General features: G+C 41.0%; 1 protein-coding gene across 12 annotated transcripts in view; it reads right to left on the reverse strand.

The window, feature by feature from the left end:
- Nucleotides 1-25,040, reverse strand: part of LOC140195234 (uncharacterized) — a 665,367-nt gene that overhangs the window by 579,566 nt on the left and 60,761 nt on the right. The gene's annotated exons all lie outside the window — the stretch shown is intronic.

A 25,040-nucleotide genomic window follows, 5' to 3' on the forward strand; every position in this document is an offset into this window, starting at 1 on the left:
CTAGAATTGTGAAAAATCCTAATTTCTAGACTCATACAACTGCACTGATAACAGAATAATATGTTCATGTTTTATGCAGTGAAATAAAGAACTGAAGAAAGGATTTCAAAGGATATTTGAAGTTCCTTCTTCATGATTAATTCTTCTCGGCTCTGGAGAAGAAGACAAGCCTGCAAAATCAAACTCCTAACACTGCCCTGGTGTAAATTTATCCCCTCTGTTTTTGTTATTTACTCATTTTTACTGCCAACTTATGCCAGTTTCCATGTTTTGTATTGACATTAAAAAAGGTACTTGATGAGACAGCACAAATTTGATTTATATCTGACAGGAACAAGGTTATAGCTACTGAGCCTCTAACCCAAATCTTAGTATAAAAAAGTCTATCGATATAGTTTGCTATCCTGCTCTCTTCCACCAAGTATATGAAATTGTGCAAAAGAAAAAAAAAAGTTGAACATTTGCCTGTATTAATCAGTTATTTTCTTAAATTTCACAACTGTGAGATAGTTGCAAGATAGTAAGTACAAATAAAGGGCGGATGGAAGTCATCTTCTCCCATCTGTTTTATCTAATCCCAGTTATAAAATTCATATCAACGTGTATCATTTTATCAATTTTATGAACTTATGAAATCTTATGATAGCATCCATCTGCCTTGACGACAATGTAAATATAGTGTGCGCAGTGGGAAAGTCCGTTGTAGAGCTGCAATGCCTGCTGTGGCTGTACAGTCTTGGACTGAAACCTTTTACATGAACACACTAGGGCAATGGACCAGAAAAAGGTTTTACCAAGACCACCAAACTTTGTAATCAGTAGCTTATTAGAAATACCCACTTACACTTAAAAAGCATAGTGATGACGAAGTTAACATAAGCTCTCCACTGCAGACTATATAAATCTTACTGTTGCTAATTGGGATATGCTTTTGTTTTCTGACGTTTCTACCAGCCAAATCTTGGCAGAAAATGAACAGATCCTGCTTAGCCCCAAATTACATTTTAAACCTAAATCTATCCTTCGGACCCACACCACCAGGTCCAGGAACAGATATTACCCCTCAACCATCATGCTTTTGAAACAGAAGGGGTAACTTCACTCGCCTAATCACTGAACTATTCCTACAACCTATGGACTCACCTTCAAGGACTCTTCATCTCATGCTTTCAATATTTGTTGTTTATTTATTTATTACTATTATTTCTTTTTTTTAATATTTGTACAGTTTGTTGTCTTTTACACATTGGTTGTTTCTCCTTCCTGTTGGGTGTGGTCTTCCTATTACGTTTCTTGGATTTACCCCACAAGCATGGTACATATATATACACGTATGTGCTTTGCTAATAAATTTACTTTGAACTTTGATGTTCATTCTTTTGCACGTTACATTGAATATATTTCTCCGTTTGTCATCATCTCAAATTCAGTATTCTCCCTCTCTATGCCTGAATTTATCCAATTACAATTGTCCCAAAACTTGCACCTGCTTCCTATCTCATTACAAAATTTCCAAATTATCTCATCCCAATTCCCATCCAAGCCAGATTACTTGATTTTGAAAGTCTTGTCCCCATTTCCAAATCCTTCCACGACCTCATTCCAACACATTTTTAGAATCTTGCTGTATCAAACTACAAATCTTATTTCTTCCCTTTGTTCCAAATAATCACTTCTGTGTACTCATTTAGCATTGATGGTTATGCCTTCAGACATTTCTGTATGCAGACAACTCTTTCTCAAAACTCCTCCACAGGCAACACAAAAATCACATTTCTTTGACATCCATTTCTTCTGTTCTTTTGATTTTCTTCCCCAAATTCTAAGCACTTTATGAAATGACCTACTACTAAAATAATGACAAATTACAGAATTTAATATTTCGATGTAGTATTAAATGTGCATGGAGCTCATTTACAAAGCACCAAACTTTCACTGAAGCAAAGCAAATGTGAATGCATTAAACATGTGTGGGGTTTGTTAGCAGCATTTAGAAACATTGTAAAGAGTAACTTGTCAATGATGTTTTTAGATTTGTTTTTCTCTATTATATTAATTTGGAGCAAACAACAGGCTAATGTTTAACATTTGTTCAACTAGTGAAATACAATCAAGAACCAATTTCATTCATGCCATTTAATAACATAGTACAAGTGTGTAGTTATTGTTCACATCAGCAGTCTGATATACGAACTGGGGCTTAAGGTGACAATCTGCAACATATGTAAGCCTGCCCTGTTTGCTGACCTAACAATGCACTTAGTATCATCTACTTGAAATAATACTGCTTCTGCTACTACAAGCAATTTATTCCAACTAATGATCATCAGGCACTCATAAATCAGTGTTAGATCACAGTTACTTAGTTGGTGACTTCCACAGATAGAAGTAGCATTCAGAACTCCTGGTTAGATATTTTCACACATATTAATTTTAATTAGTCTAATTAGTTCATTAAGCTTCAGCATCAAACAGCTCATTTACTGCATTCCACTACACTAATGGCATATTATCAAGGTTTAGTATGATAATGAAGCAAATCAATTAGCAACAATAAAGGAAGCTATTAAGGGTAAACACAGCTCTGTCAGTTTATAAGAAGCAGAATGCACAGCAATGATTAACAATTTTGTCAGTTACATGAAAATTCAAATCCCACTGCAGCAAACTGCTGAATAGAACTGCATGTCTAAGATGAACTTTTAAACTGAATTTTGAGAATCAGTGCTTCTTTTTTAAGATGTTAAATTCATTACATTTTTTACTCTTTATTCTCATTTGTTGAAAACAAAAATACACTGTAACACAGCTAAATAAAAATGTTACTGTTACAATTAACCAAACCAACTTATTCATATTTTATTCCTCAATTTCATTTCACTAAATAGTTCAAAATTTACACTGATCCACAAGATAGTCAAGCCACAGTATAGAACAGGGGTCGGCAACCTTTTTGCCTCTGTGGGCCGGATCGCGTATTAATGAGCAGACGGTGGGGCCAGATAAATGCCATAAAAAACTTGAAAAATGGGAATTATCCATTTAAATACATCTAGTTAGGTTTGGACTTAAATTAATGAATAACGCATGCTAGAAAATCATTTGTGCTTAAGGTTGCCTACCCAGGTATAGAACATAGAACATGATAGCATGGTACAGGTCCTTTGGCACACAATGTTGTGCCAATCTTTTAACCTGCTCTAAGGTTAATCTAACTCTTCCCTTCTACATAACTTTCTATGTTTCCATCATCCATCTGCCTATCCAAAAGTTTCTTAAACGCTCCAATGTCTGTGCCTCTACTACCACCTCTGGCAGGGCATTCCACACACGCACTCTGAGCAAAAAATACTAACATCCTCTTCATACTTTCCTCCAATCACCTTAAAATTATGCCCCCTTGCATTAGCCATTTATGCCCTGGGAAAAGTCCTTGCTATCCACTCGATCTATGCCATTATCTTCCCTGAATTATTTTCTTCATTATTTTGATCATACATATTCTTCAAAATGTTAGAACATTAGTCAAACTTCAAACATCAGATGTTAGTTTTGCCTAAATTCATGGTTGTGATATTGCATACTACATGAACGTCAATTCTCCTCATATATACAACCCCAGGACTAAATGATAGCTTTAGTTTATCTCATCACGAAGCAAATCTAAACCAATATTTTTACCATTTCATAAAACCCAATTGAACTCAAACGGATGAAAACAAATTCAACCTGGACTGGTAGGTTGAAAGTTATTTCATTGAGGGAAACCGGCCAACGTTTTAAGTACAGGGAAGACCATTGTGGTAGCAGTTTTAATCATTCACCTCAGTATAAGGGGTGAAGATGGGAATTTTCCTGGTACTAACTCTGTAACCAAAAAAATGACACCTGTAAACAGTGATGTGATTAAATATATAGATTAGCTCCTTTCAAACAACAATTGAAAACTGACTATAGAAAGTACTTTTAAGGCTATTCTACATATACTTAATAACTATAGAAAAAGGTTGGCTATGGTACTTCAATATGGAAATCACAATTTTCCTCATCATTATGATGGTGGATAAAGTTAGGAAAGAACATGTTCCTAATGAAAATGGAAAACAACATTACAGAGAAATACAGACAGTCCTTCCAGACACTTCACCTGTGAGTCTGCTGGTGTGATATACTGTGTCCAGTGCTCCCGGTGTGGCCTTCTATATATTGGTGAGACCCGACTCAGATTGGGAGACCGCTTCGCCGAATACCTATGCTCTGTCTGCCAGAGGAAGCAGCATCTCCCAGTGGCCACAAATTTTAATTCCACATCCCATTCCCATTCTGATATGTCTATCCATGGCCTCCTCTACTGTAAAGATGAAGCCACACTCAGGTTGGAGGAACAATACCTTATATTCCATCTGGGTAGTCTCCAACCTGATGGCATGAACATTGATTTTGCTAACTTCCATTAATACCTCTCCTTCTCCTTCTTCCTCTCCTTCTTATCCCATCCCTTATTTATTATTTATTTATTTAGTTGGTTATTTTGTTCTCTCTCTGTCCCTCTCACAATCACTCCTTGCCTGTTCTCCATCTTCCTCTGGTGCTCCCCTCCCTCCTTCTTTCTTCCAAGGCCTTCCGTCCCATGATACTCCCCCTTCTCCAGCCTTGTATCCCTTTTGCCAATCAACTTCCCAGCTCTTGGCTCCATCCCTCCTCCTCCTGTCTTCTCCTATCATTTCAGGTCTCCACCTCCCCCTCCCACTTTCAAATCTCTTACTATCTCTTTTTTCCGTTAGTCCTGACGAAGGGTCTCGACCCAAAACGTCGACTGTATTTCTTCCTATAGATGCTGCCTGGCCTGCTGCATTCCACCAGCATTTTGTGTGTGTTGCTTGAATTTCCAGCATCTGCAGATTTCTTGTGTTTACAGAGAAATTCTTGTTTTTTCAATAGAAAATGCAAAAGGGGATTAGTGATTTTAAAGAAGATATTAATACACTTTAAAGTCAAAAATGTGCTGGATTGCCAATTCTGATAAATATGAACATATAACATTACAATAAACAATACATATAACAATACATTGACACCAACATCTATTGAATCAATTGATGTTGCAAAGTTCACAAATTTCACTGTTCTTATACTATGTTTTGTAATTTAAAATCTGCAAACAATCACAAAGAATGCAAGACTACAAAAGATTATGGTCAATCTAATGGTCTTTTCCTTCAGCAGTTACTTCAGTGATTTCTTGTATGGCTCTTCTGTGAATTCTCAACTGGCTGAGGAGAGCTATGTGGGATCTGCAATGCTGCCATAAGTGCACAGTTAATGTTTAATAGACAAGCCAATGTGTACTATGGGAGGTAGTGTACTCCCTCTGCCATTTTTACTAGACTGTCCTGTGCCCCCAACAAAGAAATAGGTGGTTTCAGTCCCTTCCTGGATATTCCTTCTCCATTTTGATCAGTCAAGGATTTCAAAAAGTTAGAACAGAAGTCACATTTCAGGGGCAAAAAAAATCAAGAAACAAATAACAATAAATGGAAACTTATTTATCCATATATTGATAACAAGAAAATTATATTGTATGTATACAAAATATTACTTACCCCAGAAGTGAGATAATGACTAGAAATCTAATCAGGCCATTGAACCAGAACTATTATCATAGTTATGAAGGTGTTTAGAACTTAGAACATTGAACAATACAGAACAGGACATGAACTGGCCCTTCAGCTCATGAAGCTGTACCAAGTTAATTAAGCTAATGATGCTGAGTTACTGTATACTAATCCTTTCTGTCTGTACAAAAGCCATTTACCTCTATTCTCTACATATCCATGTATCTACTCAACAGTCTCTTAAACGCCTCTGATGTATCTGCCTCCACCACCAAACTGGCAGTACAATCCAGGCACCCACTACTCTGTGTAAATAAAAAATCACCATTGAATTAAACCGTCTCACATTAATGCATCCTTTTATAAACTTTACCAAACGAGAATATTTAATGTTACCACTGCAAAAGTTACTAAACAATTAGAAAGAAAGTCTCCATATATCAATGTATTTCTTCATTCTCATCATTTCTTGAAAACTGCCAGACTTTGAAGCAGACTGTAAAAGCTGATAAATACTTATTTCTAGTTCATTTCAATTTAGCAAGCTATTTAATCTATTTTATCTTGAACCAAGTACCAACAACTAAGATCATAAGATTTAGGAGCAGAATTAGGCAATTTGGCCCATCGCATCTGCTCCAACATTTCATGATGGCTGATCCAATCTTAGTCTCAGCCCCAATAAGACCATAACACCATGAGACATAGCAGCAAAATTAGGCCATTCAGCCCAACAAGTCCACTCTACCATTTCATCATGGCTGATCCCAGATCCCATTCAACCCCATACACCTGCTCTCTCACCAGATCCCTTGATGCTCCAACCAATCAGGATTCTATCAACTTCCACTTTGAATATACCCACGAACTTGGCCTCCACCGCAGTCTGTGGCAGAGCTTTCCACAGATTCACCACTCTTTGGCAAAAAATATTCCTCCTTACTTCTCTTCTAAAAGATCACCCCTCAATTTTGAGGCTGTGCCCTCTAGTTCGGGATACCCCCACCAGAGGAAACATCCTCTTCAGATCCACCTTATCTAGTTCTTTTAAAATTCGGTAGATTTCAATGAGATTCCCCCACCTCGACATTCTTCTAAATTCCAGTGAGGATAGGCCCAAAGCTGCCAGATGCTCCTCATATGTTAACCCCTTCACTCCCAGAATCATCCTCGTGAACCTCCTCTAGACTCCCTCCAATAACAATACACCCTTTCTGAGATAAGGGGCCCAAAACTGTTGACAATACTGCGACCTGCCTATTGTCTTATTAAGATCAGCTTTATCTCCTTGTTTTTATATTCTATTCCCAACCATCCAATTTCCCACTCACTTTTGCTTCCTTTTATGCCCTTTCCTTGGTTTTTATGCAGTCCTTAACTCCCCTCATCAGCCACGGTTGCCTACCCCTGCTATTTGAGAACTTCTTCTTCTGTGGGACTTATCAATCCTGCGCTCTGTGAACTATTCCCAGAAACTTCAGCCACCTCTGCTCTGCCATCATCACCTCCAGTATCTTCCTCTAATCCACCTACGCAAGCTCCTCTCTCATGCCTCTGTAATTCCCTTTATTCCATTGCAATACTGATTCATGTGACATATGCTTCTCCCTTTCAGATTGCAGTATGAATTCAACCATATTGTGATCATTGCCTCCTAAAGATTCCTTTACATTAAACTAACCAATAAAATCTGGGTTATTGCGCAACACCCAATCTAAGTTAGCCTTTCCCTGAGTAGGCTCAAGCACAAGCTGCTCTAAAAAGCCATCTCGTAGGTATTCAACAAATTCCCTCTATTGCGATCCAACACCAATCTGATTTTCCCAATCCCCTTGCATATTGAAGTCCCCAATTACAATTGTGGCATTACCCTTATTACATGCCTTTTCCAGCTCCCTTTGCAATCTCAACCCCACATCTTGACTACTATTTGGAGGCCAATATATGACACCCATAATGGGTTTTTTTGACCCTTGCAGGTTCTTAACTCCACCCACAAAGTTTTGACATTCTCTGACCCTATGTCACCTCTTTCTAAAGATGGAATTCCATTTCTTACCAATAGAGCCACATCATCGCCTACACCTTCCTGCCTGTCCTTTCGATACAAAGTATATCCTTTGATGTTAAACTCCCATGACCTTCTCTCAGCCACGACTCAGTCATGCCCACAACGTCATACCGACCAATCTCCAATTGTACCAAGAGTTTATCCACCCTATTCCAAATGCAAAGTGCATTTAAATGCAGCACCTTTAGTCCTGCATTTTTCACCCTCATGAAATTTGTCTCTGTGGTACAGCTTAACTCTTTGCTTAGCCTGCAGTTGTACCCAATCATTGGCTTCCCTTTCCTTACATTCATATTACATATTATATCATCTACTTTTAAACCTGCAAGTTCATCCTCAGCTCTCCTGCGTTATCTCTGTATCCTTCCATGCCCTGACAAATCAGCATCTATCAAGCAAACACGAGGAAATCTGCAGATGCTGGAAATTCAAGCAAGACACATAAAAAAAAATGCTGGTGAACACAGCAGGCCAGGCAGCATCTATAGGAAGAGGTACTGTCGATGTTTCGGGCCGAGACCCTTCGTCAGGACTAACTGAAAGAAGAGATAGTAAGAGATTTTATCAAGCTTTGCTTTATATATACATAAAGGCTTGGCCTCTCCATCTGCCTGTGGCAACAAAAATCCACAGATTCACCACTCTCTGGCTTAAGAAATTCTTCCTCATCTCTGTTCGAAAAGAATGTCCCTCTAATCTGAAGCTGTGTCCTCTGGTCTTAGACTTTCTCACCATTGGAAACATGCTATCCACATCCACTTTGTCAAGGCCTTTCACTATTTGATAGGTTTCAATAATGTCACCCCTCATTCTTCTGAATTCCAGTGAATACAGCCCCAGAGCCATCAAACTCTCTTCATATGATAAGCCATTCAATCCTGGAATCACTTTCGTCAACTACTAAATAATAGCATGAAGTAATAGGGAAAGAAAAAAAATGAGCAAACATTACAAATGGATAACACACAAAACTAGTCAGTTATGGTACAAACAGAAAGAGATTTAAATGAAATTGTTGAATTTCTTGAGCTTCTCATTGCCTGTCACTTGAATTCACCTTTTTATTCGTGCTCTGATCTACTTGACTGTAGTTTCTAACATTGTTCCAGTGAGGCCCAAAGTAAGCTTGAAGAACAGTGTCTTATCTTCCATCTGGGCTCATTACAGCCTTTGAATAATCAGCATGAGCAATAACATTATTAATACATCCTTACCCCACTGACCTCTGAGCAATTTGGGAAAAAAAATCATTACAAGTTTCAATTCAGTAAGATGATAAAAATGGAACAATCTATCTGTAAGAATATCAATGTTAAACTGGTTATTATTACTTTTATTAGAAAAAGCTACAAGCTAGAAGAAAAAAATCATTATTGCAGATGACTGAATAAAACCAATATATCCTGGTAAACGATTATGTTGAACTTACTCTGATAATCAGCAAGGAATGGTGGGCCAGATCTGTTTCTGTGCCTTACGTCTTCTATTCTATGACACAACTGCCCAGCTAAGTTTTATCTCCAAGTGTCATCTATCTGGAGAAAATGTTCAAGAATAAGTCAAAGTTTTTGACTGCTCATAATCTCTCTAGGTCTGTACTTAATTGGCATGGATGCGGGGAGCCTAGAACATCTCACATTCCAGTATAGAATAGACAGTGGAAGAACCAGTAAGAAAGCCCCACCTTCAAAGGCTTAGATTCCCACTTTACAATCCAATACTATTGAAGTTAAATAATTTTAAAAATGGGACACCTTTCTCTCTTTGTTGCATCCACAGCCATACAGTCCGCACTGAAGCTCATGTAGATTTTGTAGCAGGTCTGATCTGGTACATGATACAATGCAAATTCTGGGGAATCTCAGCAAGACTGGGCTCCACTGCTTAGTGCAGCAGTGAACCAAAGTAGATGGCTTGGTGCTCTGGTAAGTCCAAGCTTTCCACATTTGACGGCACATGCACAGAAATCTTAAATTTGTGACCAAGAAGTAAATTGCCAGCAGTTGTGGTTGGAGTCACCAGCAATAGCCAACAATTTTATACCAACTGAGTGATCATATTCTTCATGTTTAAGACTAGTACCTAACAAATAAAATGAAAATGACTGACTGATTTCTAAACTTTAAGCAACATGTTTTACAGGCTTGAAGGTTAGAGATTAATTCATAAAGCCTCTGCATTATAGATGAAAACAAACTTACCAGTTACGACTTCCTACACCAAAACTAACTTCACCTATATGTTAATCTCTTGCTCTGTGCAGAATCTGGGTTTGCCTTGTGCTCTATTTGTAGGATTTTAATCCTCCATTAAGAAATCCCTTGAATCACATGAAATAATTAAAAACTGCATTGCTGTAAATTCTCATCTTATAATTTTAGTGCTCCTGATTCCTCTGACATACTTGATAAATTTGGTTTAATTTGTGCTAGGGAAAAAATTTGTTCAAAATCTTAGGAAAATTCTTGACCTTTCAGGTGATATTAATATGACCTGTCAAATTTTACCAGAACCAGATTTACTAAAAAGAGGTACATAGGAATTACCTTGTACCCTACATTCTTCTGGGTGCTCAAGGACAGAGAATTCTAGGGAAAATATGCAATAAATTGCTTTACATTGTATAATGCTATTATTAAGGTACTGTGCATTTTCTCTGACTCACTAAAGACAGGTGTCAATGGGTCTAGCAAAATGCTAAGAAACATGGCAGATCAGAATTTTCAAACTTATTTTAAGAAATATGACCTCCAGAAAGAAGAAAGTTCTAGCCATCTAAGCTATAAAAAGTAAATATGGAAATAAACTTTAAAATGTAACTTCACTAAAATAGAATCACCTGTTTTCACATACTGGCCATTTCCAGTCCCAGCCACTAGATGGTGTATTCAACAGCAACAACTTCAATACAAAAAACTGGCACGAACCTTCATACCACAAAAAAAACATATTCTACGATCACACAATGGTACTAACAGCAGCTGTACAAAGAAGAAATGTCAGACATCCCTGTCTTCTCAAAGTAAAGAAGAATAAATATTTTTTTTAAATGCTATTTTCTTACCTTCCCTATTAATGTGCCTGTTATTTATTAGTATCAGAATCAGTTTTATTATCACTGACATATGTTGAGACATTTTTTGTGGAAGTACAGTGCAAGACATAAAAATTGTTATAAGTTACAAAAATAAATAGTGCAAAGAAAAACAAGGTAATGTTAGATTAGATTATGAGGACACGCAGTCCTCTTTTATTGTCATTTAGTAATGCGTGCATTAAATGATACAATGTTTCTCCAGAATGATATCACAGAAACACAAGACAAACCGACTGAAAAACTGACAAAAAACACATAATTATTACATATAGTTACAACAGTGCAAAGCAATACGGTAATTTGATGAAGAACAGACCATGGGCACAGTAAAAAAAAGTCTCAAAGTCTCTCGAAAGTCCCATCATCTCACGCAGATGGTAGAAGGAAGAAAAAAAACTCTTCCTGCCATGAGCTTCCAGCGCCGCAAACTTGCCGATGCAGCATCCTGGAAGCACCCGACCACAGCCGACTCTTGAGTCCGTCCAAAAACTTCGAGCCTCCGACCAGCACTCTGACACCGAGCACCAAACACCATCTCTGCCGAGTGCTTCAACCCTGGCCCCGGCAACAGGCAATAGGCAAAGCCGAGGATTTGGGGCCTTCCCCTCCGGAGATTCTCGATCGCACAGTAGCAGCGGCAGCGAAGCAGGCATTTCAGAAGTTTCTCCAGGTGTTCCTCCGTGCTTCTCACGTCCGTCTCCATCAAATCAGGATTGTGCATGGCCCCTAGTTAACACATACAATACCATTTCGGAGCGGCCGCGCGCACCGCGTTGTGCCGCCATCTTCTCCTCCCCTTGTACCAGTTCATGGGTTCGTGGACTGTTCATAAACCTGATGGCACAGTGGAAGAAGCCGTTCCTGAAAAGTTGAGTATAGATCTTTATTCTTCTTTACATCCTGCCCAATGGTAGTAATGAGATGAGGGCATGTCTCGGATGGTGAGGGACCTTAATGACAGATGTTGCTTCCTTAAGGCAGATGTCCTTTGGAAGATGTCCTCATTGGCGGGGAGGGATCAGAATCAGAATCAGGTTTAATATCATTGGCATATGTCATGAAATTTGTTGTTTTCCAGCAAAAGTACACCGCAATACATAATAATTAAAACCATAAAATACACTAAGTAGTATATATTAAAAAAAATAAAAATTAAATTAAATAAGTAGTGCTAAAAGGAGAGGAAAAAATACTGAGGTAGAATTCATGGGTTGAATGTCCATTCAGAAATCTCATGGCATACGGGAAGAAACTGTTTTTGAAACATTGAGTGTATATTTTCAGGCTCCTGTACCTCCTCCTTGACAGTAGCAATGTGAAGACAGCATGTCCTGCATAATGGCGGTCCTTAATGATGGATGCCTCTTATTTAGGGCATTACCTTTTGAAGGTGTCCTGGATGCTGGGGAGGCTAGTGCCCATGATGGAGCTGCCTAACCATCTGCTGCCTCTTTTGATCCTGCACGTTGGAGCCTCTGTACCAGGCAATCAGTCAGAAAGTTTTCCACTGTACATCTGTAGAAATTCGCTACAGTCTTCGGTGACGTCAAGTATTCACAAACACCTTCTTTGTGACTGCATCAATAGGATCAGGATGTTGATGCAAAGGAGCTTGAAGCTATTAACCCTTTCCACCAATGACCCCTCAATGAAGACTGATGAATACACATCAGAATACACTCCCAACTTCTCCTCCTAAAATACACAATCAATTCCTTAGTCTTACTAATGCTGAGTGCTAGATTGTTGTTGCAACACCACTCAGACATTGATCTATCGTACTCCTATACATATCCTCAAACCATCAGAGGTCCTACGAACAACAATAATACCTCTGATGAATGCATAGGTGAGGTTTGAGCTGTGCCTGGCACACAGTCATGAGTAGAGTAATGGGCTAAGCACGTATCCTTTAGGTGTACATATGGCAACATCATTAAAAATCTGAATTTAAAGTACAAGTTAACCTACATCTTGGAAAGCAAATAAAACTGCAGATTTTGGGATTGCAGCAAGAGTCATTCAGTATCAATGGAATGAGAAAATAATTAATTTTTTGAGTTGAAGTTCCTTCATCAGAACTCTCGAGTTGTTCTTTGACCACGGTTTGACCCTCTGGGTTCTTCTAGCATTTCTGTGTTTGTTATTCTACATCTTGTTGCTTCAACAAATGAATTACCATTGCCATAAGTCCCTGGCTAAGGTTTCTTCTGCTGTGCTATGAGGTAGTTTATTCTAACAGTTTTCCGTAAAAGCAGTGTGCCATGCTGGAAAGACTGCTTTGGCTTCACTAAAGACAGGGAGCCATGTTGACCATGTGTCAGCCAATCAGGATTGTGGGATGTGAGAGAAGCTTTCAGAGAGCTGTGAGGAAGAGTTTTCTGAAGGACGGTAGTCTGGTTTGGGGTCTTTTGGCGGGAGCTGCAGAGCGGTACACAAGGGAAGGTGCCACAGAATGCTGTAGGAAGGCATTCTGTTTGCAAGAAATGTTCTGTGCAGATGAATGGCTACGAGGAGGAAGGGCCAATGCTCCTGAGTGATAGCCAGTTTGTTCAAGTTTGTCTTCTAGGGATAATAAGAATGTGGTGGGTGCTTTCACGCAGACTGTGGGTCTAACACATGAGTAACAGATATACCCCTAACTACTCCAGAATGCAAACATTTATGTGCACAATGGACTGGTTTAACTTTAATGGGCCCTTTTATTTTTCTGCAACTGTTTGTTAACATTGAAAATTTGGTAAAAATACTTCTAAAATTTTCTGCTGGTGTATGATCTGTCATTTCCGGGATACCGCTAACTGCCCATGGGTAATACTTACACAGAATTTGCTCAAATCAAGGTTCTTTTAATTGGAACATCACAATGTTCCTGTATGGTAGATGGTAGAACCCCCAATCATACCAACTATATATATATATTATGAAAGGTGGCCTTCTCACGGCTGAATCTTGTGGCTGTTAGCAGAATAAGCTAACAAGTCAAGATTGAGTATGAGCCCAGAAGAGAGGGTTACAGTTGTAATTAGTGTTGCCAAAAGTAGTTGAACGATGATATAAAAACACAGAATGCCTACAGCACAATACAAGCACTTCAGTAAGCAAGGCTGTACCGACCATGTACTTACTTTAGAAATTACCTATGGTTACCCATAGCCCTCTATTTTTCTAAATTCCATGTACCTATCCAGGAGTCTCTTAAAAGAACCTATCGTATCCGCCTCCACCACCATCATCGGCAGCCCATTTCATGCACTCACCACTCTCTGTGTAAAAAAACTTACCCCTAACATTTCCTTTGTATCTACTTCCAAGCACCTTGAAACTGTGCCCTCTCGTGTTAGCCATTTCAGCCCTGGGAAAAAGCCTCTGACTATCCACATGATCAATGCCTCTCATCATCTTATACACCTCTATCAGGTCACCTCTCATTCTCCGTCGCTCCAAGGAGAAAAGGCCAAGTTCACTCAACCTATTCTTATAAGGCATGCTCCCCCATCCAGGCAACAACCTTGTAAATCCCCTCTGCACCACATCCTTTCTGTAGTGAGGTGACCAGAACTCAGCACAATACTCCAAATGGGGTCTGACCAGGGCCCTATATAGCCGACGAAGGGTCTCGGCCTGAAACGTCCACTGCACCTCTTCCTACAGATGCTGCTTGGCCTGCTGCGTTCACCAGCAACTTTGATGTGTGTTCCCTATATAGCTGCAACATTAACCTCTCGGCTCTTGAACTCAATACCACAACTGATGAAGGCCAATGAACTGTATGCTTTCTTAACCACAGAGTCAACCTGCGTACTAGCTTTGAGTGTCCTATGGACTCGGACCCCAAGATCCCTCTGATCCTCCACACTGCCAAAAGTCTTACCATTAATACTATATTCTGCCATTATATTTGACCTACCAAAATGAACCACCACATACTTATCTGGGCTGAATTCCATCTGCCTCTTCACAGCCCAGTTTTGCATCCTATCAATGTCCTGCTATAACCTCTGACAGCCCTCCACACTATCTACAACACCCTCAACCTTTGTGTCATCAGCAAATTTACTAACCCATTCCTCCACTTCCTCATCCAGGTCATTTATGAAAATCACATAGAGTAGGGGTCCCAGAACAGATTCCTGAGGCGCACCACTGGTCACCGACCTCCATGCAGAATATGACCCGTCTACAACCACTCTTTGCCTTCTGTGGGCAAGCCAGCTCCGGATCCACAAAGCAATGTCCGCTTGGATCCCATGCCTCTTTACTTTCTCAATAAGCCTTGCATGGGGTACCTTATCAAATTCCATGCTGAAATCCATATAGACCTCATCTCCTGCTCTACCATCATAAATGTGTTTAGTCACATCTTCAAAAAATTCAATCAGGCTTGTAAAGAATGGCCTGACTTTCACAAAGCCATGCTGACTATTCCTAATCAGTAGAGTAGAGCTACTAGGACTTGATGTTTCAATCCCTATGGTAAGTCGGCACTCCCAATGTTGGCAGTGGCCTTGGAGTGGTGACAAGGTGGGAAGGTAGGTACGTCATAGGGGTCATCAGGTGGGTACCCTCCTTTGACGTTTCGTTGATAAGCCCACGATGTCTCCAGAGGGCTCAACGGTGCTACCTGGTGTCCCAGATACACCCCCTCAGTTACATACCCTCCTGTCTTCATTTTGCAGCCCAGTTGTTGTCTTTCCTTTTAATCCAAATCTAATTGCTGCTTTCTTCTGCTGCATTTGACAAGGGCTTGACTGCTTATTGGAGGGAGTGACTCCTCACCCCCATCTTCTTCAATAGACTGGTCGTAGATGCAGCAACGAATCCTCCGCATCCCACTTCTACAGGGAAAATCTTGGTCTTCCAGCCATTCTGGGCAGCTTCAGTTGCCAGTTCAGAGTACTTGGTCTTTTTTCCTTTCATAAGCTCCTTCGACACCATCTTCTCATGATACTGTCAATTCCACAACATATGCCAGCTTGGCTGTTGTGGACTACAGGACCATGTCTGGCCGGAGTCTTGTAGCCGCAATGCCTGGGGGAAACACAAGCTTTTTTTCCAAGTCCACGTCCATTTTTCAATCCTGAGCAACCTGCAGAATGCTTACATCTTTTGATGTTATATGGTGCTCTGGAGGTTGGCCCGCTGGTACAAATCATGTGATGTGGACATTTCCTTCCGATGTTTGTGGGAGAGCATTTGTGGTGATTCGCCTCTGTTCCAAGATTGATGCCAGCTGTCTGAGAACTTGGTTATGCTGCCAAGTGTACCACGCCTGGGTGAGGCTCGTGGTGCATCCTGTTAAAATGTGCCTTAGTGATCCAGGTGCTTGACAAAGAAAGCAAGCAGTATCTTCTCCCCACCACTGGTTCAGGTTCTGGGGTGTGGGTAAGAGGTCATAAGTGGCTCTGATGACAAAACTTAGCCGAGATCCCTCCATCTCCCAGCCAGCTAAGTTTCCTCTTTTCCAGGCTCTCCCAATTAGTCCATTGGCCCTGCTTGGTCATTGAGACAGCCCTGGCGTTTTGCTCTGCCTCCTCCTGTCTTCTCAACTCCTCCACCATGAGCCGTCTCTTCTGCACTGATGTTGTTTGTGCCACTGAGGAGCTTTTGGGATGAGCCCAAGACCAGCTCTCCCATGTTGGACCTGGTCAACCACATCCCTGAAGCGAAGAGCAGACTTAGCACTCTTGCTACACAGGAGGCCGCTTTCGAATAACAGTATCTTCAGATTCAGTGAGGGTCATGACCAACCTTGCTTTTGTGCATTTGAATTCTTCCACAAGACTTGCAACTGGTAATTCCAATTTGCCGTTCCCGTACAGTCCAACAGGACTTAAGCATCGTGGAAGTTCAAGCCACTGTTTTACATGTGTGCTGATCACTCTTTCGAGCTTTTCAACCTTGTTGATGGGGATTTCATACACTGTTAAAGACTACATGAGTCTTGGGAGTATGCCGAAATGGAAGCACCACAGCTTGAGTTACCCTGGCAGCAAGGTCTTGTTGATGCGAGCTATATACATAATGGTATCCTTTTTGAGTTGTTTAAACTGCTCAGTGTCCTTGAGCTTAGCATCATACCATCAGCCCAAGCTCTTCACTGGCATTTCTGAAACAGTTGGGACAGGTGTTCCATCAAAATGAAATCTTTTATCCATGACTTGACCTTTGACAATGGAGATGCCTCTGCACTTGCTGGGCTTGATCTTCATCCTCACCCATTTGATGTTTTGATGAAGCTTTTCCAGAAGTCTCTTGGTGCAGAGGACAGTTGTCATCAGTATTATTATATCGTCCATATAGGCTCATATCGGTGGTAACCGTTGACCAAACTGTAGCCCTTTTCGTCCCGCAACCCATCTTGAGGCTCTGATAATGAGCTCCATTGCCATAGTAAAGGTCAATGGGGAGATGGTGCACCCCGCCATGATGCCTACTTCCAGTGGTTGCCACGCTGTGGTGAAGTCTGATGTCGTAAGAAAAACTTGCAGATCCTGGAAGTAGTGTTTTACCAGATCTGTTTTTGTTGCAGGCATGTGAAAGAATTCAAAAGCGGTCCACAGTAGGGAATGAGGAAACGACCCATAGGCGTTGGCCAGGTCAAGGAACGAGACATGCAGATCCTTTCTTTCTTTCTTAGCCATCTGGATTTGATGCCACATGATGCTGGTATGGCATCCCAAGAAGCCTGCTATGCCAGCCTTTTGGATTGACATATAAATTAAATGGTTTTGTTTCAGATACTTTGTAAGTCTTTGCGGCAACACGCTGAAGAAGATCTTGCCCTCTATGTTCAGGAGGTTTATTTGGCCAAACTGCTCAATGGTGGATGAATTCTTTTCTTTTGGAATCAGAACCCCCCCCCCCACTCTTCTCCAGGCTTTGGGGATGACTTGCTTTTCCCACGCAACCCTGATGTTTTTCCAAAGGAATTTCAGAACATCCAGGGTGTTCTTGTAAACACAATACGGAACACCATTAGGGCCTGGCACTGATGCTGATCTTGCCTTCTTCACTGCCTCTTTCACCTCACTCAGCTTAGGAGGGCTGATGTTAAATTGATGTTGTGGGGGTGAGATTGGTGGGATATCAGCTGGGACATGTATCGATTCATTTTTTCGCTGATCAGTGTGGATGATTCTGAGATGGCTTTCAACCTCCTCTTTTGATACTTTCAAGTATCTGCTTTTCTCTTTTGTGAAAATGCCTTTCACATATTTAAAGGGATCTTTGTAGAAGTCTATACTCGCTTTTTCCTTCTTTTTGCGTTGTTTCCTTAAATTCTCTGCTCTGCGCAGCTTCGAAAGCCTCTGTTTTAGGTCCTCTTGAAGGAGGTCGATGCCTTCCCTTTCTTTTGCTGTTGCTTTTTTCCACGACTTCCTCGGGCTTCTTCTTTCTTTAACAAGTCGTTGGATTTCCTGGAGACGACGGGATTTGGGGGGAGGAGGCAATCTTTCCTGCTGACTTATTCCTTCACTCCAAATTTCTCCTTTCCATAGCAGTAGATCAGGTCACCCATCCTCTCCAACTTCTTTTCTGCTGATCCCTTGATGCCACTTAAGATCAGGTTCACATTTGCATTGATGGTTTCCCACTCCTTGCTGTTAGACTTTGGCCATTTCACCAACTGTTTACGTCCTTGCATGCTCTCCACTTTACAATGTGCCTGGCTGTGTCTTGGACTGCTGTTTGTGCCTGAAACTTCTTCCACATCCCGTAGGATGCTGATACTCTGCGGACTGTGGGTTTCTTCCTGCAGCTGAGTTTCATCTGACTGATTTGACCTTCCTCTTAACAACATCTGGTCAATGCGGGGCCCTGGGTTGGAGATTTTCAAGTATTTCTTGCGTCTTTGATGAATTTTTAGACCACGGGTTGATGTTACTTTAGTCCAGCCACACCTACAGCTCTGAAGAACATTTCCAGCTGCTGGTTTCTGAAGAGTATTGCCACTTTCTTGATTCATTGTCGTGTCCATGCCAAGGTTCGTTACCGGGAGGTCAGTCAGCGAGTCTTCTATATTATTATACCTCTCCAAATGTTCATAAATCCTGCCTCTCAGGATCTTTTCCATCAACTTACCAACCACTGAAGTAAGACTCACTGGTCTATAATTTCCTGAGCTATCCCTACTCCCTTTCTTGAATAAGAGAACAACTCCCACAACCCTCCAATCCTCCGGAACCTCTCCTGTACCTATTTATGGTGCAAAGATCATCCCCAGCAGCTTAGCAACATCCTCGCCTCCCACAGTAGCCTGGGGTACATCTCATCCGGTCCCAGTGACTTATCCAACTTGATACTTTCCAAAAACTCCAGCACATCCTCTTTCTTAACATTTATATGCTGAAGCTTTTCAGTCCACTGTAAGTCATCCCTACAATCGCCAAGATCCTTTTCCAGAGTGAATACTGAAGCAAAGTATTCATTTAGTACCTCTGCTATCTCCTCTGGTTCCATGCACACGTTTCCACTGTCACACTTGATTAGTCCAATTCTCTCACATCTTATCCTCTTGCACTTCACATACTTGTAGAATTCCTTGGGGTTTTCCTTAATTCTGTCTGCCAAGGTCTTCTCATGGCCCCTTCTGGTTCTCCTAATTTCATTCTTAAGCTCGTTCCTGCTACCCTTATAATCTTCTAGATCTCTAAAATTACCTAGCTCTCTGAACCTTTTGTAAGCTTTTCTTTTCTTCTTGACTAGATTTATTACAGCCTTTGTACCCCACGGTTCCTGTACCCGACTATGTTTTCCTTATCTCATTGGAGCGTACCTATGCAGAACTCCATGCAAATATCCCCTGAACATTTGCCACATTTCTGCCGTACATATCCCTGAGAATGTCTGTTTCCAATTTATGCTTCCAAGTCCTGCCTGATAGCCTCATATTTCCCCTTATTCCAATTAAACGCTTTCATAACTTGTCCTCTCCTATCCCTCTCCAATACTATGGTAAAGGAAATAGAATTGTGATCACTATCTCCAAAATGCTCTCCCACTGAGAGACCTGACACCTGACCAGGTTCAGTTCCCAATACCAGATCAAGTACAGCCTCTCCTCTTGTAGGCTTATCTACATATTGTGACAAGAAACCTTCCTGAACACACCTAACAAACTCCGCACCATCTAAGCCCCTTGCTCTAGGAAGATGCCAGTCAATATTTGGAAAACTAAAATCTCCAACCACAACTACCCTGTTATTATTACATCTTTCCAGAATCTGTCTCCCTATCTGCTCCTGGATGTCGCTGTTACTATTGGATGGTCTATAAAAAACACCCAGTAGAGTTATTGACCCCTTCCTGTTCCTAACTTTCAACCACAGAGACTCTCATAGACAACCCCTCCATGACTTCCTCCTTTTCTGCAGTCGTGACACTATCTCTGACCAGCAGTGCCATGCCCCCACCTCTTTTGCCTTCCTCTCTGTACAAGTCACACCTGCCCCAAAAGAGGTCCCAATAATCCAGAAATCTGAATCCCTGCCCCCTGCTCCAATCCCTCAGCCACACATTTATCCTCCACCTCATTCTATTCCCATACTCACTGTCACATGGCACAAACAATAATCCCGAGATTACTACCTTTGTGGTCCTGCTTCTCAAATTCCTTCCTAACTCCCAGTGGCCTGTTTTCAGGACCTCCTCCCTTTTCATAACTATGTCATTGGTACCAATATGTACGACAACTCTGGCTGTTCTCCTTCTCACTTCAGGATATCGTGAACGTGATCAAAAACATCCCGGACCCTAGCACCTGGGAGGCAAACTACCATCCGTGTTTCTTTCCTGCATCCACAGAATTGCCTGTCTGACCCCCTAACTATAGAGTAACTGTAGAGATATAGCTAATTTCAATAGATAAATGCATATTTATTGAGTTGACTAAAAATAAATTAGTAAAAATAATGGGCCATTAGTTTTATGTTTGAGATTTTGGTGAAAGATGGCTTGAATAGTGTATCACATTAAGAAATACTTTTGAGTACCACCCAAATGAATTTTAGCAAAAAAATCCAATGGAAATTGGCACACTTCCTTAAATTACTCAGGCCCACCATGTGCACAGATCATTTATACAGAAATACCTCAAGATCCAACAAAATACATTGCAGTTCTCATTCTGAACATGATTTTTCAACATATAAGAGATCCACAAATATTTGGACCACATGCACCAAAGCCTTAAGGCTTGCTTCACTGTTAAAGGGAGCTTAACCACAACTAATCCACTACCTTCATTGCCAAGATACCTGAGCTTTGAAATGAAGTAGTCATCCTTTCAATGGTGATTAGTGCTCACTTCTATTCAACTTACATCCCCCGCACCACGCAACCTTCCCAGTGTCTCTTCAGGGTCCCAAGCATCTTTCTGACTGCTCCTCCATTGAATTTCACCCAGAATGCCTCTACAAATGAATCCTCATTGAATCCTCTGTATCTTTCCAAACCTATGTTTGTCTGTTTCACCCCAATGATCCTCACACTCCTTGCAAACTGCAGCCTAAGTATTAGCTAGCAGATGAAAGGCATTTGTGCTCATAACACAGGCAAAGCCTATTTCTTGGCTATACTCATAAAAGGATTACTCCTAGCAACCCTCAGACTAAACCAGTTGCCCTACCATCATACAATGCTAGTCTTTCTTCCGACATGGTACAATTTCTAACTCATGATTTTGCTTGAGTCAAAATGATAAAACTAAATGTCTTGTAGGCAGAAGATACTGAAATCACAATATTCTAATTAAACTTCCGTATTGAAACTATTGACAGAGATGAGAGAAAGTAACTGAATAAACAAAATTACTCTGACGTTGAACTTGAGAGACTCATTTCAGCTATGTCCGCCCAGAGAAGAAAATTATTTACTTTCAATTTAACCTTCGTAAATGTTGAAAGAATGTTAAAGCATCAGAAGTCAGCAAATCTCTAATGGAGGGAACTCAGCAACAGAAGTGTAGTTGAAAGTCTTTACACTACAGTCTTCAGTTTTAATGAGGTTCATCGACTTCATCTTCAGCCAAGCAATGCCTTACTGTGGACTTGCTCTCATTTCTGCTCTTTGAATTTCCAGGTTTACCATGCCCACGCCCTTATATCCTCCCACTTGGACTACTCCAACTAGTCATAGTCATAGTCATATTTATTGATCCCGAGGGAAATTGGGTTTCATTACAGTTGCACCAACCAAGAACAGAGTACAGATATAGCAATATAAAAACCATAAATAATTAAATAATAATATGTAAATTATGCCAGGAAATAAGTCCAGGACCAGCCTATTGGCTCAAGGTGTCTGACCCTCCCAGGGAGGAGTTGTAAAGTTTGATGGCCACAGGCAGGAATGACTTCCTATAACGCTCAGTGTTGCATCTTGGTGGAATGAGTCTCTGGCTGAATGTACTCCTGTGCCCAACCAGTACATTATGTAGTGGATGGGAGATATTGTCCAAGATGGCATGCAACTTGGACAGCATCCTCTTTTCAGACACCACCATCAGAGACCAGTTCCATCCCTACAACACCACTGGCCTTACGAATGAGTTTGCTGATTCTATTGGTGTCTGCTACCCTCAGCCTGCTGCCCCAGCACACAACAGCAAACATGATAGCACTGGCCACCACAGACTCGTAGAACATCCTCAGCATCGTCCGGCAGATGCTAAAGGTCCTCAGTCTCCTCAGGAAATAGAGATGGCTCTGACCCTTCTTGTAGACAGCCTCAGTATTCTTTAATCAGTCCCATTTATTGTCAATTCTTATCCCCAGGTATTTGTAATCCTCCACCATGTTCACACTGACCCCCTGGATGAAAACAGGGGTCACCAGGGCCTTAGCCCTCCACAGGTCCACCACCAACTCCTTGGTCTTTTTCACATTAAGCTGCAGATAATTCTGCTCACACCATGTGACAAAGTTTCCTACCGTAGCCCTGTACTCAGCCTCATCTCCCTTGCTGATGCATCCAACTATGGCAGAGTCATCAGAAAACTTCTGAAGATGGCAAGACTCCGTGCAGTAGTTGAAGTCTGAGGTGTAAATGGTGAAGAGAAAGGGAGACAATACCGTCCCCTGTGGAGCCCCAGTGCTGCTGATCACTCTGTTGGACACACAGTGTTGCAAGCACACATACTGTGGCACTCAATGTAACAAACTACTCCTACTCCTGACAGGTGCCTGGAAGAGGGACCATATTACTTCTATCCTGGCCTCTCTCCAATGGCTGTTTAGAATTGACCTTAAGGTTCTCCTGTTTGTTTATAAAGCCCTAAATGGGCTGGCCCCCTCCTATACTGCAGACCTTCTAACCACATATTCTACTTCTAGGTCCCTCAGGTCGGCTGACTTGGGGGTCCTGGCTGTCCTACAATCTAAATTTAAGTTCAGGGGTGACCGCACCTTTGCTGTTGTAGCCCCTACACTGTGGAACAGCATTCCCCTCCCTATCAGATCTGCCCCCTCCATTGACTCTTTTAAGTCCAGGCTCAAAACTTACCTTTATTCACTAGCGTTTGAATCTTCCTGTGGCTGATTTTTGGCTTGTGCGTAGGCTCATGTCGTGTTTATTTTGTGCCTATACGCTGTGCCCCTTGTTGTTTATATCTCCGTTCCTTGTATTTGTGATTTTAGCTACCTGTTACGGTTTGTACAGCACTTTGGCCAACATGGGTTGTTTTTAAATGTGCTTTATAAATAAATTTGACTTGAATTGACTTGACCCTGCAGTGTGATTTGCAGTGGCAATGTTCTTAATATACAAACTGCTGCAGGAACTCAGTAGGCCAGACAGCATCAATGGAAAGGAGTATAGTCAACGCTTTGGGCTGAGTCCCTTCATCATGATCCTTCATCAGATGATTTCCAGCATCTGCAGATTTCCTTTTGCTTGTGATTTCCAGTATCTGCTGACTTTCTCTTGCTTGTGGTCCTGATGAAGGCTCTCGGCCCAAAGCGTTGACTATATTCCTTTCCGTAGATGCTCCCTGGCATGCCGAGTACCTCCAGCATTTTGTGTGTGTTGCTTAGATTTTCAGCATCTGCAGATTTTCTTTTGCTTGTGAAAGTTCTGCTGTGTACATACATCTACTGATGCTTCTGGACACATCTTCAGTGATGTTCCTGAAATCATCAGGTGTTTCGGGTCTTCCAACATCTAATACATTGAGTTAGATTTTTTTCTGCTTTTTATGGCTGGAATAAGACAACCTGCAAATTTAACAAATAGAAGCTTGGCCACCCAAACCAAGCAGGTTCCAATCAGGTCAGGTATTATTAAAAAACAACATCTGTCCTTGGAATTGGGACAGATATTGTATTTTTTTTAATTAAAGGCTCAGCACTTTACCCAAGTGTTTACCAGAGACTGAAGGAATGGACTGGTCTATATCTGTCTGATTCAGGTCAGATATACTGTACATAGAAAAATACAGGAACTCTGCTTCAAATACAGATTCGATGTAGGTCTCTTTTTTTTGTACTGAGTAGATGGCCAAATGGGGCATTTTGGGAAGAAGCTAATACTGATGTTAAATATTCAACACAATAGTCAGCACTAATGCAAACCTGATCCCCAATTATAAAGAATATTCTGTGTTTACCTGGTCAAGGAATTTTGAGTACTTACTCCTTTTCCCATGCCGACATCACTACATCTAATTAAGATTTATTATTAGGCCACTAATTTCATTAATTTACATTTATCAAGATCATCTAACAAGACCCTTCAGCAGGACTGGAGGAAAAAAAGATGAGTATAGGGACTGGGCATCCTTAGTAAAAATCAGATGATCGGGGCCAGGGAACTTGAAATCACAAGATCAAGAGCGTGTGAAGTATCACGGATGTTGGTAGAAAGGGACTGAATCAGGACATTAGAAATAGCCTTTGACTGCCATTAGTCAATGGACCAGCCTATTCCGACAGCTGTCTGAAACTGAATCAGATTATTTACTGCTTCAGCATCACATTTCACCTACAGTTGATCTTTGGACCACATACTAACACCACCACCTATAATACCACTTCACTCTGCCCAGCCTGACTTCATCTGTTGCTGCAATCTTCATCGTATCTTTGTTGTAAACATACTTGCCAATCCAAAGCATCTCTAACCAGGCTTCTTCCCTGTACACACTCTGACCCAAAACACTCAGGTTCTGTTTAACCAACCTGGGTGATTCCTGACATACACTGGCTTCTGATTAAGCAATGCTTTAATTTGAAAATTATCATTCTCACTTTGTCATCTCCTC

The sequence above is a fragment of the Mobula birostris genome, chromosome 1, assembly GCF_030028105.1.
Source record: "Mobula birostris isolate sMobBir1 chromosome 1, sMobBir1.hap1, whole genome shotgun sequence".
Taxonomy (NCBI): Eukaryota; Metazoa; Chordata; class Chondrichthyes; order Myliobatiformes; family Myliobatidae; genus Mobula; species Mobula birostris.